The sequence below is a fragment of the Octopus bimaculoides genome, chromosome 9, assembly GCF_046866305.1.
Source record: "Octopus bimaculoides isolate indiv1 chromosome 9, ASM4686630v1, whole genome shotgun sequence".
In the NCBI taxonomy this organism is placed as follows: domain Eukaryota; kingdom Metazoa; phylum Mollusca; class Cephalopoda; order Octopoda; family Octopodidae; genus Octopus; species Octopus bimaculoides.
Window position 1 is genome coordinate 70,806,411 of NC_142936.1, and position 22,205 is coordinate 70,828,615.

Genomic DNA, 22,205 nt, shown 5'->3' on the forward strand with positions numbered 1-22,205 from the left:
GTACATGAGTAGCAAAGATAGAGTAACATACTGTTTTATTAAAGCGGAAAAATCTTCACAAACTGTTACTCAGAGTTCCACATGACCAACAATTAGGCAGTTGTGATAATACTCACCGCTGTCTGATGAATAGTCACATGGAACTCTGAGTAAGAGTTTGTGAAGATTTTTTTCAGTTTTAGTAAAATAGTATATATACATACATACATACATACATACATACATACATACATACATACATACATACATACATACATACATACATACATATATATATATATATATATATATATATATGTGTGTGTGTGTGTGTGTGTGTGTGTTTATATATATATATTTTTTATACCAAAAATTAGGCAAATGAATATAGTATCTGTTAACAAACTTAGCAAAATACTCACAGTTGAGTTTTTGTATATATATATATATATATATATATATATATATCGACTTTAAAGAGAGCTCAAAACTGATCCATTAAAAATACTTTATAATAATAATAATAATAATAATAATATATATATATGTATTCCTCATTCACATAATCACTGAACCTGGAGCTTAACTATAGTCTGTCCATAGCACTTACTCAGCATTACCTGACACCTTTGGGACTTATTGACACCATTACCTCTCATAACCTCTCTTTCTCTCTCTCTCTCTCTCTCTCTCTCTCTCTCTCTCTCTCTCTCTCTATATATATATATATATATATATATATATATATATATATATATATATATGCACATATATACATGTATGTGGAGGCATGTGGCTTAGTAGTTAGAATGTTCAGTGAAGGCACATGGCTCAGTGGTTAGAGCATCAGGCTCACAATCATGAGGGAGTGAGTTTGATTTCCAGACCTGGCTCTGTTGTTTTCTTGAGCAAGACACTTTATTTCACATTGCTCCAGTTAATTTCAGCTGTAGAAATGAGTTGTGACATCACTAATGCTAAAAGGTATCAGCCTTTGCCTTTTCCGTGGATGATATTATTGGCATGGAGAGGGGAGGCTGGTATGCATGGGCAACTGCTGGTCTTCCATTAACAACTTTGCCTGGACTTGTGCCTTGGAGGGCACAACTTTCTAGGTGCAATCCCATGGTCATTCATGACTGAAGAGAGTCTTTACCTTCCCTTTTTTTACCTTAATATTCATAAGACTGTGATTTAATTTCTGGACCAAGCAATGCATTGTGTTCTTGAGCAAAGCACTTCATTCCATGTTGCTCCGATCCACTCAGCTGGCAAAAATGAGTTATTTTGTGGCAGACTGACATCCCATTGAGAGAGCCAAGGGTAGAATAAAAGTCATAAAATCTGGGGAATCTGTGTTGTGAACCTATGGCTCAGTAAGAACCTTGGTCGTTTTTTGGATGCACCTGTATATATTTATATTTTCTGTTTAACCCTAAAGTGTTTAAGCTGGCCTTATCTGGCTCAAATATTCCAACCAGTTTTATATTCAAACTGGCAAGATTCAGCCATTTACACCTACCCTACAATGTCATTCTAAAACTAAACAAACACACCATCGAAATCTCAAAGCTTCAAGTTAATGCATGATTAATTCAAAACAACGTGAATTAATTAGCTTTACATTTGACAGAGTAATCTGACTGCTAAAGGGTTAGAGCCTACTTTCTAAGCTTGCATGACTCAGATAGAATTCTTTGAGACAGACTTTTTAATGGCTGGATGCTCTTCTTGCCATCAATTCTCACCTGTTTCCATATAAGGTAATATTTCTCCTTGGCTAGATATGTTTTTACAGAAGATTGGAAATGAAATTACACTTTTCCTATCATGTTTACAACTATTGTTAGTTGATGTCAAGACAAGGAAGTGCACACACACACACACACACACACACAACACACAGAGTCACACATGTGCACACACACACACACACACACATGCACACAGTCACACATGCACAGACACACACTCACACATGCACAGACACACACTCACACATCATCATCATCACTATTTAACATCCATTTTCTAATGTACTCTCATTAAAATGATGATGATGATGATGCTACTGCTGCTGCTAATGATGACAACAGGCAAGAATATACTAGAGTTATTAATAGTCTTAGCGTCCATAACTTATAATGTAGATGGGGACTCTGTTGAAAACGGATGTGTGTGTATGTATGTACATACATACATGCATACATACATCAACAAAATAGATATAAGGGGACAAGACTTAGTATAATCAAGTGGCAATAGATTAGATTGTTATCTAGCAAATATTTTGACAAATTCATTGAGATGAATAATTGATAGTTGAAATACCTAATAATTTGTATTCATCTCTCTTTTTTCATTATTTCCTGAGATTCATACTGTATATTTATGTTTAATTTACGACCATATTAACTTCTATATTGAATTACTTTCCATCCACTTGTGCATCTGGAACACTGTTAATTAAACAGTATCACTCATATGCTGTTGTCATTATAGCTTATGAACTCTGTAATTTATTGTCTATTTAAGATATTATATGGTTTTATTTTCTAAATAACTGATAAACAGGTTTATCAAATAAACATTATATAAGGTTCAGAAATGTTATATATTTTTTACACTATATATCTTCGTCGTCGTCGTTTAACGTCCGCTTTCCATGCTAGCATGGGTTGGATGATTTGACTGAGGACTGGTAAACCAGATGGCTACACCAGGCTCCAATCTGATTTGGCAGAGTTTCTACAGCTGGATGCCCTTCCTAACGCCGACTACTCCGAGAGTGTAGTAGGTGCTTTTACGTGCCACCGGCACGAAGCCAGTCAGACGGTACTGGCAATGGCCACGCTCAAAATGGTGTATTTTACGTGCCACCTGCACAGGAGCCAGTTCGGCGGCACTGGCAACGATCTCGCTTGAATGTCTTTACACATGCCATCTGGCACAAGTGCCAGGAAGGCGATGCTGGGCACAGGTGCCATTAACGGTTTTGCTTTCGCTTTCCACAATAAGTCTTTGCAAGCCCATTGACGGTTTCGCTTTCGCTTGCCCCAATAAGTCTTCGCAAGCCGAGTTTCGTTTCCAGTGAAGGAGACGATGTTGGCATGGGTGCCAGTCGTCGAATTTAATTCAGTTTCGATTTCACTTGCCTCAACAGGTCTTCGCAAGCGGAGTTTAGTGTCCAATGAAGGATGGTACGTATAAGTGGGCTGCCTGAGGCCTTCGATTTAGGTCTCACTTGGCTTGCCTGGTCTTCTCACGCACAGCATATTTCCAAAGGTCTCGGTCAGAAGTCATCACCTCGGTGAGGCCCAATGTTCGAAGGTCATGCCTCACCACCTCATCCCAGGTCTTCCTAGGCCTACCTCTTCCACAAGTTCCCTCCACTGCTATCCTTATCCTTATCCATTCTTGCTACATGACCATACCAGCGCAATTGTCTTTCTTGCACACCACAACTGATGCTTCGTAAGTTCAACTTTTCTCTCAAGGTACTGATACTCTGTCTAGTATGCACACTGACATTACACATCCATCGGAGCATACTGGCTTCATTCCTTGCGAGCCTACGCATGTCCTCAGCAGTCACGGCCCATGTTTCACTGCCATGAAGCATGGCTGTTCGTACACATGCATCATACAATCTATATTATATGCACAGGGTGCAATGGGTAAACATTATCATCATCATTATCATCAAGATAATTATCATCATTATGATCATTAATTTTCAAATTACTGGAGTCCATTGCTCTACTAATAGCAAAGTATAACCGGTTGTGCATAAACATAGGAGTGAGTAAAAATACACCTACATGGTCTAAAGTCTGGGCCTGTGCCTTGTTTGCTGTGAATGTAGAGTGGAATCTTTAGGGTTGCAACAAACCAAACTAAAACTTACCTCTCACTGTTCTATGCGAATAATGTCTGGACATTCTGGTACCATAGGTTATTTTGATTGACAAAACTGAGATGTAAGCAACAGCTGCTTCAATTAGCTGTTTCGAATCCTGCTTGAGACTGACACACTTCAATAAGCACTAAATAATCACACACACTATATACTGACACACTTTTTCCATTTTATTTTCGTTATTAACCATCCTCACAACTCCCTTCCTATCTACGATGAGGCCACAAATTATATGATGAAAATCCAGAGTTATTTCTGGTTGGTGAAATTTTAATAAAAATGCAAAGGTGGTTTATCGATTCAAAAATTGATATCCATGAAAAAATCCTACTTTCTGATTTTTTAATGCTATAAACCTTCCTGATGACCATCTTTGTAATCCTGAAAACTATCTTAACCATTAGTCCAGCCGTCTGGCTGTGAAAAGGGAACAGACAAAGAGACGGATAGACGGACATAACGCCCATTATAGTAAGATAGCAAATCTGCTCATCTACGATGGGAAATAAAGGGATAGTATCGCAAATCTAAACCCTCTAAATTCACAAAAACCTTCCTGATTACCTCCTTCATAATCCTGGAAAACGTCGGGAGAGTTAATCCTCGTCAAAATCCAGAGTTAATCCTCGTCACCAGAATTTTAACAAAAAATGTCAAAGGGGATTTATTAATACAAAACTCAATGTCCACTAAATAATACTTTTTCACATTTCTTTCACTAAAAACCTTCCTGATTACCTCCTTCGTAATCCTGGAAAACATCATTACCATTGGTCTGGCTGTTTGACCATGAAGAGGGAAGAGACAGACAGACAGACGGACATAATGCCCATTATAGTAAGATGATGACGATGATCATCTTTTTAACGTCCACTTTTTCATGTTTACATAAGTCAAACAACATTTGTTGCAGCAGATTTTCTATGACTGGATGCCCTTTCTGTTGCAGCCAGCCGTTTATTTTCAAGCAGAGTAATATTCCTCTATTGTCAGGCATGCTTTTCATAGAAGATTGGAAATGAACAACATTGTTTGTATGATGTTTGTTTGCAACCATCACATGATGTCAAGACAAGGGCACATACACACACACACATACACACACATGATGGGAGATTCTTTCAGTTTCCATCTACCAAATCCATTCACATGACTTTGGTCAGCCTGGGAGTTGTAGCAGAAGACACTTGCTCAAGGTGCCACAAGACAGGACTAAACTAGAGACCACCTGGTTGGGAAGTGTGTGTGTGTGTGTGTGTGTGTGTGTGTGTGTGTGTGTGTGTGTGTGTGTGTGCATATGTAAACAAGCATCACAATCATACAGTATTTCATGAAATATGTGAAAAAATTAAGAGAATCTGAAAAATTTTCTTTTGGTAAAAATGCTACTGAGGTGTCTCTGGTTCTCGCAGCATAAGGTGGTGTTTTCAAAGTAATATGGTAAAACTGCTTTCCACAGTTAAATTTCTCCTACCTGACAGCTAAAGTAAGAGAAAATATTGTCCATCTTCCATTGTCATCGTTCTGTCTGTCCAATCTTCACTTTCACAACAAAGACAAAAGACAAAAATAGTAGATCCGTCACTCTTCACAACAATGAATGTTACCTAACTCTTCAATAAACTCACGACTGGATGCTCATATGTTGAAATTGACTACAGAGGCCACCACACCCATCATGTCCTTCAGTTTTAAGACAGTACAGTGTAGTTTGAGGAATTTGGTTGCTCTTTCTAGCAGCTCGTTTGACCAGTCTCCTTCCTTGGTTTGTAAATTGATTAGATTAACTATGGAGCTGGGTAAAATGAGTTTCAGTTTGTGCCTGTATATATGTGTGTGGTAGTCACATTTCCCCTGAATTTATTAAAGGGAAAGTACAGACCAATACTTCTTACAGTGGTAATTAAATCTCATAGCTACTTTGATGTGTATATAAGTTAGTGTTTGTCTGAATCAAAGTAAAGAAATGTTGAAAAATTCAAGGATTAATGTTTACTCTGTGTTTGTTTTCATTTTACCAGATATTCTACTTATGAACAAATTTCTACTTTGTAGATACACTAGTAGACTGATTTCCTAGTTTTTAATTCATTGACTAAAATACTGTACTGTCATTTCTATTGAAAAGTATAAACATACACACACACACACACACACACACACATACACACACACACGTCTATATATGGCGTGGCATTTCCTTTTGTTTGCTCCTGTCCTTTCAAGGTTGTCTGTGCTAGTCAGCTGCAATCTTCTTTAATGACCCATGAGAAATTAAACGACATTGTTCCATAATAATAAAAATATATAAAGACTTCATTTGAAAAGAATTTCAAACTCCCTGCATGAGAATGAGGAGGAGGGGCATGGAAGTATGAAAGTATTTAACAAAATTTACTACATTGGAAGATTGTAATTTTTGTTTCACAAAAAATGATTCTTTTTCAAACATTTTGTTAAATATTTGAGTCCCAGTTGAGGTTGTCTATTTTCCAAGGTACACGATTAGGCTCTCCCTCTCTCTCTCTCTCTCTCTCTCTCTCTCTCTCTCTCTCTCTCTCTCTCTCACACACAGATAGAGTGTGAGAGAGAGAGTGGAAAAAGTAAAACAACTAATTATATGAATATATATAATTGATTTGTTATTAAATGATGAAAACAATAACATTTTTACTTTAAAACAAAAAACGTTAAAAACTCCTTATAATTTTGGAATTGGTCTTTTAAAAAGAAAGCAAGCTATCATAGGAAATAGGGGAGTTAAGGATTACAGGACAATGACAATGACGACGACAACCATCATCATCATCATCATCATTATCATTGTTTTATTGTCCACTTTTCCATGTTTATATGGATGAGACAGAATTCGTTGAGGCATATTTTCTACAGCTGAATGCCTTTTCTGTCACCAACCCTGATCTGCTTCCAAGTAAGGTAATATTTCCCCTTACCCAAACGTTTTTCATAGAAGACTGGAAAAGAACAGCATGGCTTGTATGATAGAGATGCTCATTTTACAAACATCATGTGATATTGGGCACACACACACACACACACACACACACACACACACATTCTTTCTACTAAAGGCACAAAGCCTGATATTTTGTAGGAGGAGGCTAGTTGATGACATTGATCCCAGTGCACAACTGGTATTTCTGTCATCAATCTCTGTGTCCATCAACCATGAAAGGATGAAAATCAAAGTCGATCTTGGTAGAATTTGAACTCAGAATGTAATGATTCTGCCATCTCACCTTATATATATATTTATACGCAACAGCCTTCTTTCTACCAAATCCTCTCACAAGACTATGTAGGCCCAAGGTGCTATGCAATAGGACTGAACCTGAAACCACATAGTTGGGAAGCAAGCTTCTTAACCACACAGCTGTCTGAAGATTTAGTTTTTTTTTTTTCTTTTTATTGTAGATATTTTTAATTCTTGTGTGTTTGTGTGTGTGATTTTTATTTTATATCTTCATTTAATGACTATTTAAGCATCATGACCAATATCTAATTAAAAGGTCATTTAGTTAAATGTTAAATACTTTCTCTGTTTCATGATGGAGGAAGCCAGAAAAACGTAAGTTGTAATTTTGTGTGAGTATATTAACTTGTTCAATGAACAAGTATTGTGAATGAAGTATTCACTCATACCAACAAGGGAACATTAATGTGGTCAGCCAATATACTAGAAATAATAGTCAAATCTCTCACAGATCACAACCTATCATGTTAAATAAGTAAAAGTTACATAACATAGTTGTACATAACTCTAAAAGTGACCACTCAGCCTGCATCAACATTGGACAATACAGTGCAAGGAGTACAAAAAAATTAAATGAGATGGTCACAGCTGAATTGCCTTTGGTTATAGATTTCTTTTAGATAAGCCAAGTCTTCCACAACTCATTATCATTGTTTTAATGTCCTCTTTTCCATATTTGCATGGGTCAGATGGACTTCATTGAGGCAGATTTTCTAGGGATGGATGCTTTTTGTTGCCAACCCTCACTTCCAAGTAAGGTAATGGTATATGTTAAAGTCTGTCATACCGGCCATGATGAAATACTACAAAGTATAGAAAATATGAAATACCACAAGGTATAGAAAATATTCGCCTTTATATATTTATATATTTAATCCTTTATATTGAACACTCAATATTTCATCTATTCAATAAGACATATTCCATATATTCAATAAGACATATTCCATATATTCAATAAGACATTCAATACTTTATTTCATAGTACCATCCATTTTTATTTTATATTATATATTGTATATTATATTATATATTGTATATTCCATATTCTATATCCCACATTGGTTTTGCAGGTATATAAATAAAACATAAAAAACAGACAGTGTTGGAACTCTTTTAAACAAAATAATATATTCCTCTATACACAATCATACAAAAACCCCCCTTTTTTTGTATTTATTTTTACTCGCATATATATATATATATATATATATATATATATATATATATATATATATATATATATATATATATATATATATATATATATATATACATATATTTATATATATATGCACATAACACGCCTTTTTTTACCTTCCATTTAGTCACAAAACTTTCATCAGCTTGGAACTGTAACAGAAGACAGTTGCATAAGGTACCATGCAGTGGGGCTGAACCCAAAGCCAGCACTCCACTATCTTAAATAAAGAGAGGATACATCAGATAATGCATTCAAAGATAACCTCTAAAAAAAGGTGGAACACACATAGTTTGAAGGCCTTTGATCATAGATTTACTTAGTCAGGGTTGAGTTAAGACTTCACAACAAAGCAACTTGTATTTGGAGATCTAAAACAAGATAATTATATTTAATGTATTTAGCTATATAAAAGAGTCTGTCACCAGTTCAATATTTGATCTGCATCAAAAATATAAAAAATGTAAATAGAACACACCTTTTTTAATTAACATAAGCAAGGTCTGTAATATCCATTGATTACATTAGCAATTGGAGTGTTGTCTTTGATTGACACATCTTAATTAATGCATTTTTTTAAATTAGAGTATTTGTGTAATGATGGTTAACATTAATGTAGTATCATCATAAACACTGAGATGAGTTAAGAAATACTTTTCATTCCCTCCTGTATTACCACAATATTTATTACTCATATCAGTTCAATAAATATTATTCGATGAGGGCACATGACCAGGTGTTAACTGTGATGAGTGCCCTTTTCTTTTGCTTGTTCACTCACTATAATTTTTCTCGTCTGTCCGTAAAGCCTTTTCTGTTTGTTTTCCTGTCTTGTTTTTTGTCCGCCACTACATTCCTCCATGGCAAGATTTAATTTGTGTTTACAAATTTAATATATTATTCAAAAGAATTCCAACTCTGTCTGTTTTTTATGTTTTATTTATATTCTTATAAAATTAATGTGGGATATAGAATATGGAAAATATAGTATATATAATAAAATGAAATGAAGTATTGAATGTCTTATTGAATAAATGAAATATTGAATATTAAATATATAAGGACTAGTACAGTCTTCAAGGTCCCATGTGACAGAAGTGTTTTAACTGTAGTTGACTGGCTGTCTTTTTGCCCTTTATACACATTCCTTTGGACAGCAGCAGTAGGTGTTTGGCTATTTTTAGAGATGATGCCAAACCATTTTTCAATGTTTATCTTTAGAAATGATGACATTTGAGAGATTTTCTTGTGTTTTAGTTCTAGGGATAAGATTTTAAAACCCCAAGTAAGATTAATTTAATCATTGTTCGTTAAGATTGGGTTTGAATTTCTTAATAAAGTCCTTTTCTCTCCGTTTTCTCTCAATTTCATTCAGGTTGTAAAGTTTATGAAATGGAAATATCATAAAAGTTTTTTGACCACATGTTGCCAGATGGTTACTCAGTGGTATTTGGCAATGAGCAGAAAGAAAGAACCCCTTTCATAGCGACGAGAGGGTCAAGGAGGAAGAGTGAGTGAGAGAGAGAGAGAGAGAGAGAGAGTGAGAGGGAACGGTGGAAGGGAGAGAAGAATAGGGAAAGGGTGGGAGAGAAAAACAGAAAGAATGAAGAACAAGAGAGGGAGAGAGATAGACAGGGAAGTGATAGTAATAGTAACAGAGTGTGCTTTGTAACGCCCAACAACCCTGTTCCACGGAATTGATCTCAAAATACCTCGGCCATGTCCTTGCCCTGTTAGTGGCTTTCTTCCCCTCCTACATCCATGACACTAACCATGCTCTCCATCTCTTCAACTCTTTCTCCTTCCCTCCTGGCCCTTCTAAACTTCTCTTCACACTTGATATCAAGAGTCTATATATGGTGATCCCACACAACAAAGACTTCTTGCACTCAAACACTTCCTAGACCTTCAACCCAACCCACAACCTGACACCTCCACACTTCTTCAACTAGCCGAACTTGTTCTCTCCCTCAACTGCTTCTCGTTTGCAGGGGATTTTTACCAACAAGTCTCATGAGTGGCCATGGGACCTCCAACTATGCAAACCTGTTCGTTGGCTACATTGAAGCCCAAATAATCTCATGATTTACTGGTCCCTTTCCAAAACACATTCTGTGGACTATGCCTCTGCTCTCTCTCCCTGCACCCACCCAGCTGTTGCTGGTCTCCTGTTTCCCCTCACTTATCACCCTGCCTCACCAATGCACCATTCTCCAAGCCTTCCAGCCACTGCAGTCTGACCGCTCCATCTCGCACATCTTTCATCAACTTAACCCAAACCTGTCTGACCTCTTGGTCCAGTTTCTTCCCTAACCCCACCTCCCAACCTGGCTCGTTCCCCTGTGCCCACCCATGTTACTGAACTTGCCACTACTTCTCCAACACTATCATCCTCACAGGGGCACCCATCATCGTCCGTATCATATCACTGACTCCTTTACTTGCACTTCTAGCAAAGTCACTAGCCACTATCCACACACACACACACACACACACACACACACACACACACACACACACACACACACACTTACGCTTTCTCACATACACACACACGCATGCACACCTTCATTTTGAGATTGCTAATACTTTATCATCACCCCTTCTTTTCACCTCTCCTGTCAAAACTTTTTTCCCAAACAGTTGCCATGCTTGACCACTAAATGCACAAGTTTTTTTTATTCTCTCTCTGTTTATTTTCTCTTATTCCTTTCTGTCGAAGAGCGTAGGCTCAAAACATAAAAGACTTTTTCTCACTTTCCTGAGTGTCAAACTAATACACTTGCTTGTTATTCATACACTTGTCTTTGTCTTTTGTTTTTCTGTAAATTTCAACTATATGTGTGTATGTATATATATATATATATATATATATATATATATATATATATATATATATATATGTATATATGTATGTATGTATATGTATATATGTATGTATGTATATAACTAAGCATGTGTCTTTGTGTTTGTATTTGTCTCCAATCACCATTTGACAACCAGTGTTGGTGTGCCTATATCCCCATAACTTAGCAGTTCAGCTAATGAGACTGATAGAATAAGTACTAGGCTTAAGAAATAAGTCCTGGGGTCAATTTGTTCAAGGTGGTGCTCCAGCATGGCTGTAGTCAAATGCCAGAAACAAGTAAAAGAATATAATGAACAAATTGTTACAGTTTTCTTCATCAACCTCGTCATGTTGATAATTTTTTTTTTACAATTGTTCCACAAATGTAAATGTCTAATTTTGTAAAGTTGTCCAGACAATCAAGAACAAAAAAGGAAGAAAAAGTCCTAAGAGAATGAGTATGTGTGAGTGTGTTTCTGTGTCCTTTCCTTGACATTATGTGGTAAGTTGTAAATGAATGCCACTGTCATATAAGCAGTGTCATTCATTTTCAGTCTTCTGTGATAAATATGTCCAACCAAGGGGAAATGTTACTTTGCTTGAAACAGGTGAGGATTGGTGACAGGAAGAGCACTTGACCATAGAAAATCAACTTCAGCAATTTCTATGCAGTCGTTGAAAAGTGGACATGAAAACAATAATGATGATGATGATGATAACGGATAAAATTTGCAAAGGCATCCCAAATTATTTTTATCAACTGAACAAACACATAAAATGTATTCTGTGTGATGCAAGGGAAGTGAATTTGCATTACTTAATGCTCTCCATATTTTCCATTGTTATCGATATGGAAATTTCATGGTAGACTTAAGAAGTACAAAGGCTTTGCTGAACCCTCTTATTTAACTTATGACTGAAGAAACGTTGTCGTTTAACCCTTTTGATATCGAACTGCCTCTGATTGTCCCTGATTCTATGATCTAAACTTCCTGCTTGAATACTTTTGATATCAACCCACCTTAGACTTCCTTTGATTCTACAATACAAATTTCCTCTTTTAAAATGATTTAAATAAAAACCTTCTTTCATTAAAATTTTATGTTTATCAATGTTCCAAGTAACAGCTTAATGATGATACAGTTATTTTAATAAATACTTCATTATTTCCATAATTAATTGAAAGAAAGGCAGTGTATTTTAACTGAAATATGATAACAAAAGGATTAAGAAGTAAAAATATTTTGCTGAATTGCTCATATTTTTTAACTTATAACTGAAGAAAATTTATAGCAAACCCTATTGGTACCAACTCACCTAAAACTGTCCCATATTCGATAAGTTCAGTGTCATCAATTCACCACGGGGAAAGTTCACCATACAAATTTTTTGACGTAATTTTTCAACTTCAGTTTTTCTTTCCATTTTTTTCAAAAAAAATAGTTTTTAACTATTAATGGTGAGATACTATGGATATATTTTCTCAGTTTGGAGGCGCAATGGCCCAGTGGTTAACGCAGCGGACTCGCGGTCATAGGATTGCGGTTTCGATTCCCAGACCGGGCTTTGTGAATGTTTATTGAGCAAAAACACCTAAAGCTCCATGAGGCTCCGGCACAACTTTCTCTCGCTCTTACTTCCTGTTTCTGTTGTGCCTGTAATTCAAAGGGTCAGCCTTGTCACACTGTGTCACACTGAATATCCCTGAGAACTACGTTAAGGGTACACGTGTCTGTGAAGTGCTCAGCCACTTGCACGTTAATTTCACGAGCAGGCTGTTCCGTTGATCGGAGCAACTGGAACCCTCGACGTCGTAAGCGACGGAGTGCCAACAATTTTCTCAGTAAGCTTTCCTTGTGGTGAACATTCCTCACGGTGAACTTCATGGTGAATTGATGGTGGTGAACTTTCTCTGTGGTGAATTGATGGCGGTGGTCTTTGATTCTATGATACATACTTCCTGTTTGAAAGTGATTTAAATTAAAACCACTCTTCAAAAATTTCCTATTAATTTATATTCCAAACTCCACCTTAATAACGAGAAAGTTATTTAACTTAATTTTTAGTTATTTATAATACCAATTGGAGGGTAAAAAAAAGCAGTATATTTTAACAGAAATATGATAACAAAAGGACACAGAAACAAAAACATTTTACTGCATTGTTCTTATTTTAACTTATAACTAAAGAAAAGTTCTGGAGAAATAAGTTTTCTATTGACAATCTTTGATGTGATTTCAGGAAAGTCCTAAAAGTTCTTATGTAGTATGAAATTGCATAAATAAATAAATAAATAAATAAATAAACAAAAGAAAGAAAGAAATATATTTGATCTTTATTCTAATGTGAAATAAATAGAATTGTGGCCAGATTGAATGTTTTATGACTAATTATTTGACATAATGGATATAACTAGTTTACTCTTGCTGTAAAGTATATGAAAGAAAAAAAAATACAAATGTTTTTCTTTTATTACTGTGGAATTTCCCATTTCTACAAATTATTTATAACCTATTTACCTGTACTATTTCATCCCCATAAACGCCTATGTCATGAGAGAATATTTATGCTATTAAATAGTATTCTTTCCATTCAAATCTCTATATTACCACAAACAACTCTCTCTCTCACCCCACCCCTCTCTGCATATATATTGACACAAATATGAATGAAAAGGTTTTTACATGACAGTCAATTCTCCTAACATTACTTTCTGGTTAGCTATTTCACTAGTAAATATTAGTTTTGTGGATCAACCATAATTATTTTTGCTTAAACTTTTACATGACTGCCAACCTTTATTTCCATGATCAATAATCACTAGTCATCTGTGTGTGTGTGTGTGTGTGTGTGTGTGTGTGTTTGTTTCATTCCACATTTCAGCATTATTATTTCCACTTGTGTGAAAATTTTATGAATATTTTTCATATTTTCCATTTTTTCGAGTCTTCCGCTTCACCTTACAACTTTTACTTTTAAACTTAGCTTATAAAACACCTCCGGCTTATAAATACATATGAGTTTATCAATGAAGGAGTTTGTACTGGGTTTCTTGGCCAAATCACACTTTAACTCCTTTAATTTTTTTCATCACCATATTCTTATGAAAATACATTGCCTTTCTTTCAATTAACTTTGGAAATATTGAAGAATTTAGTAAAATAATTGTCTTTATTAAACTAATGTTTGAAATATAATTTAACATAAAATTTTGATAGAAAGTTTTAATTTAAATAATTCTAAAACAGGGAGTTTGTATCATAAAACCAGTGGTGGTCTTCAGCAGGTTGGTTTCAAAATGATTGGTGGAGAGAAATTATGCCTGAAGACCTGGGTGGTCATGATTGAAATGCTTTTGATCTTAGGTCTGCTTGACCAAAGCTGACCAGGGACTAAACATCAATGAATAAGCATAATCCTTTTATTGTCTGTCGATATGACATTAGGGGCAGGTATGGTTGTTTGTTTAAGAAGATTGCTTCCCAAATATCAAATATATGGTCTCTGGTTCTGTCTCACTGTAGGGCACCTTGGGCAAATGTCTTCTACTATAATCCTGAGCTGACCAGAACCTTGTAAGCTATTTGGTTGAAAGAAACTGAGAGAAGCAGTTGACAGAAACCGAAAGGCGGTAAGCTGGCAAAAACGTTAGCACGCCGGGCGAAATGCTTAGCGGTATTTCGTCTGCCGTTACGTTCTGAGTTCAAATTCCACCGAGGTCAACTTTGCCTTTCATCCTTTTGGGGTCGATAAATTAAGTACCAGTTATGCACTGGGGCCGATGTAATCGACTTAATCCCTTTGTCTGTCCTTGTTTATCCCCTCTATGTTTAGCCCCTTGTGGGCAATAAAGAAATAAGAAACTGAAAGAAGCAAGGTGTGTGTGTGTGTGTATGTGGGTGGGTGGGTGTATGTTTGGGTGTGTGTGTGTGTGTGCATGCATGCATGCATGTGTGTGTATGCAAGTTAGTGGAAAATGGATCTTAAAACAATGATGACAATGATGTTGACGTGTGTGTGTGTGTGTATACTCTTGTCTTGACATTATATGATGGTTGTAAATTAGTATCATCTTCATACAAGTGATGTTTGCTCATTATTCCATGGAATACATGTCCAACCTTGTGACAATATTACCTTGCATGAAAATGTGGGGGGGGTAGTGACAAATCTGCCTCAACAAATTCCATCCAACTCATGTAAGCATGGAAAAGTGAACATTAAATGATGATGGTGTGATGAATTTTTTTATTTTAATTCAAGGCATTATTTGTAAATGCTAAGAATTTTATTACATTATTTGATCCCAGACAGTTCATTCTTGAGTAGCCGTCTTGAAAACACCAGTTTGTCAACATTATGCAGTTTAGTAAGTCAGTGTTCCAATCTTGTATTTGCTGTGTCCATTTAGAGGTGTAAATATAATGTGTACCTGTTAGAAAGGCCATCGTAAGTTCATGTAACCTTCACTTAAAATGTCTACATTTGATTACTATATCCTCTTGTTGACACTAATCACAATTCCTTTGATCAGTACTGCTGTCTTTAGAAGAGGTTTACATTGTTTCAATGACATTCAGAAGTTTGGCTTTAGTAAATAAAACCAAAGACGGAATTTGTCTTAATGGAAATAAATATAAAGATATGCTGTAGATCAAGTGAACTAATTTTGACATGAGATATTCATTTAAGATTGTAGTTGTTAATATTGATTTTGAATTTTTGCACAAGGCTTGTAAGTTTGGTGGGAAGGGTAAGGCGATTGCATTAACCCCAGTTTTAACTGGTACTTATTCCATTGACCCTGAAAGGATGAAAAGTAAAGTTGGCATTGATGGAATTTGAACTCAGAACATAAAGACAGACAAAATGCTGCTAAGCATTTTGCCCAGCATGCTAACAATTCTACCAGCTCATCACCTTTGTAGTTGGTAATTTTAATGATAATGAAGGGGTGAAAGATTGGAAAAATCATTAGAGCAGTGATATAATGCCATGTGGTGTTTACTTACTGCTATTTACATTCTGAGCTCAAATCCTGGAGGATGTCAGCTTTGCCTTTTAATTAAAATATAAAACCATGAGAAAGTAAAACACTTATGAATAGATTTACAATCTACTGACTAAAATTTCGACCACCTCATACAGAATTTAAACAGCATTATTTATTATAAGTACTAGTCAATATTGGGTTGCCATAATCAACACTGTACACTTCCTGTCTCTCTTGTGTGACCTTGTACAATGTTAAAAGTCAATAATAAAAATTGAACTTTTGTGGGAGTGGGGAGTTGATTACATCAGCGCCTCTGTTCAACTGCTACTTAATTTATCAACCCCTGAAAGGATGAAAGGCAAAGTCAACCTTGGCAGAATTTTGAACTCAAAACATAAAACCAGATGAAATGCCACTAAGTATTCTGCCCGACATGTTAATGATTCTACCAGCTCTCCACCATAATAACAGTAATTATAATGATGATAATGATAATAATAATAATGTTCTCTTTCTTTCATGTTGTTCTTTTTAATGGAGAATGTGCTTTAACCCTCTGGTAGCCATATTTCTGTTGAAAGACGTGCGAAGGTGCATGATTGTGAATCAGGTGTATTGAAAACAGAAGACTTAGTGAGATGGGTGAGAAAGATCTCTTGGATATACTACATTAATCCTTTTCTTATCATATTTTCTCTTGAAATATACTGCCTGTGTTTCAACTTGTTTTGAAAACAACAAAGAATTTAGTAAAATAACTTGGTCATTTTTTTAAAGTTAGTGTTTGGTAACATTAATTGTATGAAATATTTGATAAAAGGTTTTAATTTAGGTTACTCAAAAACAGGAACTTTTTATCACAGAATCAGGAGCAGTTTCAGGCAAATTGGTATCAATAGAGCTAAAGTTACAGAAATGGTTGAGCACAAATGAGCTGAGAAAGTTACTGAACAATAAAAACATTCACTAATGCATGCAGAAGAAGCTGGTCTGATATGGATGCATAGTTCAAATCAATTATTACTAGCTCTATCACAGCTTTTATTCAGACATGGTGACCATCTCATGTTGTATTAAGTCATAGCGTTTTATTCATATACTATGTGTTAGGAAGGGCATCCAGCTTTGGAAACCTTGCCAGATCAGATTGGAGCCTGGTGCAGCCTCTACACTTGCCAGTCCCCAGTCAAATTGTCCAACCCATGCCAGCATGGAAAACAGATGTTAAACGATGATGATAATAATGATGATGATGATGTGTGTGTCTAGGAATGCATTGCTGCATGTATTCTTCCTGCTTTTTGGATGGGAGAATGTGATCTAAATTAAAATCTTCCTTCAAAATTTCATGTTAATTTATGTTTCAAATCCCATTTTACGCAAGTTATTTTACTAAATACTTCATATTTTCAAAATTAACTGAAACAAAGGCCATAATTTTGAACAGAAATATCACAACTAAAGGATTAATAAGCAAAGAGTTTTCAAATTCTCACTAAATAACAACAAACCACTAAGGTTACTGCAATGACAGCTCTGTAGTAAGTTATGCATACACTTTGCAATGGCTATCACATTGGTATCATTACAGTAAACATAAATACTAACTGAGGAGTTTGATACGTTGGATACATTAGAATACTGTAGCATCTGATAACACTGGTTTGGCACCTGCATAGTTCTCATCTAGCATGTTTCCATTTATTGGTAATTGTCAAGATTTATACTGGATACAGTTGTAAAGCTTCACCAGTAATGTTGTTAGTCCAAGGAACTTTGAAAAGTTTCCACAATCTGTTAATCTGGAACTCTTTTAAAGATGCACTGCAGCTCTTGTCTATTGATGTTACTGTTTCTCAACTGGCATTGGGGGTTGAACTCTTTTACCTGCAGGTATATGTATCTCTAGTCAAGCTCACATTTCATATATCTGATCTGCTACAAGAAAGCATGTCTTACGAAGTTTAGTTGCTTGTACTTTTCCTCCATCAAGCAGTCTCTGCAGATACTTCAGTTTTAAAGCTTTTGTTATTAATCCACATGTGACTACCACTAGATCTTATGATACAAACTTCCTATTTTAAAGTGTTCTAAATTAAATTAAATTAAAACATTCCATCAAAATTCCATGCTAATTTATGCTCTAAACATCAAGTTAATACTGAGTTATTTTGTTGCATTTTTTTCAAAATTAATTGAAAGACAGGCAGTGTATTTCGACAGAAATATGATAATGAATAGGTTAAACTCTGAATATTTCTGTAAGAGATCATTTCCTGGAGCCATAGTTAAGAATCAAAACCGAATCCACATTTTTGCTGATTGTCAGATGGATTTCCAGTTTTTTGCTTTCAACTCTCTTTACTTGGAAATTAATGAGGATGATTTGACCTTGTAGACCTCTTGTGGTCATGGAAAGGTCAACTCTTTGTTTTTAGGATTGACCTACTTTAGTTGCCAAACCTTATATACACCCAATAAGAAGTCTGTTGAGCCTCTTTGATATCTGCCTTCTGACTAAGAGCATCCTGGTTGAATGGAAAAGAGAGGGACAACACAATTCTCATCCTTTCTCTCTCTCTAGCAGCAGACAATTAAGCTAACTTCTGTCCATTAAGAGTGTGCAAGTACATCATCATTGTCATTTCTCCTAGTACTATGAAACTGCTAACTACTACTAAGCATTCTGTACTGATCCTGCATGTGAATAATATTCATTCTTTCTGATGTTCTTTATTACATTGTCTCCTGGACTTTGAGCAATTTTAGCATAACATAACCTGTTACATTTGGAGAATACAATGTCATTCAAATCTTTGTTATTTTTGACATCTCTTCACAATCATATTTTTACATTTTGTGACCCCTGTCATTACATTTCAATCCTTAGACAAGTCCTTTTACATTGCACTAGATGATAGGAGTAACTGGTGTGTTGAAAGATTTATCCATGTTATATCAAGCTATCTATTCATAGATCTTGTCTCTCTCTGCAAGTGTTATTTGTTTTCAGTTCACTGCATAACTATGTCTGGGCAGTTTGCTTGAAAGACCACAAGATTATTACCTTGCTTGGAAACTGGTGAGGGTTGGCAACAGGAAGGGCATCTGGCCATAGAAAATCTGCCTCAGTGAATTTGGACTGATCCTTACAAGCATAGAAAACTGAACATTAAAACGATACTGATAACTTTTATATTCATTGTCCAAAATCTGGTTAACTCAGACAATACACTATTTTCCTGTTGGAGTTTCATTTTGTTGTCAGCTTTAGTATTTATTTCAAGTTATATAATTATTTTGTCATAAAGCCATGAGTTCATTGATTTACAACTGCTATTACTGAAAATGAATATAACCTGGAACTTTATAAATAGCTTCTTATAGAACAATTGTGGAATCATTCATGTATTGTCTCCATTCATGATCCATCTTCTAAATGGGTCCATTTAATCCTATTGTTGTGTGGATATAGAAGAACTAGAGATGATGCACAGATACAACACACATACATACATACATATACATATATATAAACAGAGCCATAAGAGTGCAAACATTTCCTTTTGGATCCAATATACATCAGATAAACTAATGGTTGCTAATATATTGGGTCATCCCATAAATAATGCGTTTTTATCAATTGCATGAAATAAAAGTCGGAGAGGGATGGGATAAACTACCTGCATCAACTTACTATATAAGCAGGTAGTAATTTTACCATATTCTTAGTGCAGGTTTTGAAGAGTGCAGTTCAATTTTAACAGTTATTTTTTCAAAGCTACAATGGAAGTGACAAAAGAGCATATTTGGCATGTTTTGCTTTATGAGTTCAATAAAGGCAACAACACAACAGAAAATGCAAGGAATATTAACACAGTATATGGGGACCAGACAATAAGTGTAAGCCAGTGTCAACGGTGGTTCCAGGAATTCCGAGCCAGAAACTATAGCCTAGAAAATGAGCCTCATCCTGGAAGATCTGTAGAGCTAGACAAGAACATCCTGCAAAACTCGATGGAGCAAAATCCCATTGTAATTGTTGAGGAATTAGCAGAGAAGCTTGGATTTGATCATTCAATGATTCATCAATACCGGTGTGCCATCAGAAAAGTCAGCAGACTGGGTCAATGGGTTCCTCACAAACTTTCTGAGTCTAATTGCATGCAGAGAGTGAATGTGTGCTCTTCTTTGTTGTCAAGTCACACAAATGAACCTTTTTTGGACCAAAGAGTGACTGGTGATGAGAAATGGGTTTTCTATAGAAATTTCAAGTGCTAAAGACAGTGGGCAGGGAAAGGAGAACACTGGCATCCCAGGCTAAAGGAGGTCTTCACCCACATAAGGTGTTGCTATCTGTTTGATAGGATATGAAAGGTTTAGTCCACTTTGAACTTTTAAACCCAAACCAAATGATAAGAAAGGAGATCTACTGTGAGCAGCTTAAATCAGCGCTAGAAGAAAAATGACCATCTTTGGTTTCAAGATGAAAAGTGTTCTGCTTGGCCACATGCAGCGAGGATGACATTCCAAAGGCTGGAGCAGTTTGAATGGGAAACAATGCCCCACCCACCATATTCGCTGGACATTGCCCCATCTGATTATCATTTATTTCAGTCTTGAAAATCATTTGGACAGAAAAAATGTGAATTCTGTAGATGAGGTCAGAACAGTACTGGAGGAGTATTTTTCATTACAGACAAGTGAATTTTGGAAGTTTACCAGATAGATGGAAAAGCATTGTAGAAAATGAAGGAGAGTATATTTTAGATTAAAAAACAATTTTGTTTATCTTAATTTCGAAGAATAAATGAAGTATAAAAAAACTGCATTATTTATGGGATGACCCAATATATTTAATAATATATTTGCTACCAATAGTTAATTTTTTTTTCTCCCTGATGAGACAATCTCACCTTCAGTTTATTTTTATGAGATTAATTAAATCTTATTGCTATTATTTAAATGTTATGAACAATAATATCTCTTCAAACAATTCTATAATAAATCCTTTACAATATCTTTATTGAAAAAAAAAAATATCCTCTGCAGCGAGAATATTTCTAATAGTTGTGTGGATTCTGGACAATATTAACATCTCTCAGTGATTGTTATTGAATTAGTTTTGAGAAATTCTATAGAAAGTTGCATTTAATCTAAAAAAAAAAAAAGATATTACTGGAGACAATGTTAGCAACTATAGAAAAGAAACTCATCAAAATTGTGCTCCAGCATGGCAATGGTTTCATGACTGAAAAAAAGTAAAAGAGACAAAGCATATCGGACAGAATATTAACTCTTTTTATACCAACCCACCTGAGACCACCCTTGGCCCAATGGTATAAACTTTTTTCTCTGAAGTGATCTCAGTTAAAGCTTTTTGTCGTAAAGATGTCATGTTAATTTCATCATCATCATCGTTTAACGTCCGCTTTCCATGCTAGCATGGGTTGGACGATTTGACTGAGGACTGGTGAACCAGATGGCTACACCAGGCTCCAATCTGATCTAGTAGAATTTCTACAGCTGGATGCCCTTCCTAACACCAACCACTCCAAGAGTGTAGTGGGTACTTTTATGTGCCACCGGCATGAAGGCCAGTCAGGTGGTACTGGCAACGGCTTATGTTTCAAATATCAGCTTTAAAATGACAAAATTATTTTACTAAATTCTTCATCCTTTTCAAATTTAGTTGGAACACAAGCAGTGAATTTCAAGTGAAATATGATAATAAAACTGTTCTACACTAATTGTTCCCAACTGGGACAGGTGGTGCTGTGTGGTAAGAAGTTACCTTCTCAACCACATGGTTCCGGGTTCAATTCTACTGCATGGCACCTTGGGCAAGTGAATTCATACTATAGCCTTAGGTCAACCAAAGCCTTGTGAGTGGATTTGGTAGATAGAAACTGAAAGAAGCCTGCTGTATATATATCTATGTTTGACCCCCAATGCCGCTTGTCACTAGTGATGGTTTGTTTATACACC

General features: G+C 35.5%; 1 protein-coding gene across 6 annotated transcripts in view; it reads left to right on the forward strand.

Annotated features, from left to right (window-relative positions):
- The window catches only part of LOC106881649 (transient receptor potential cation channel subfamily M member 3), a 701,312-nt gene that overhangs the window by 75,224 nt on the left and 603,883 nt on the right, over positions 1 to 22,205 (forward strand). The gene's annotated exons all lie outside the window — the stretch shown is intronic.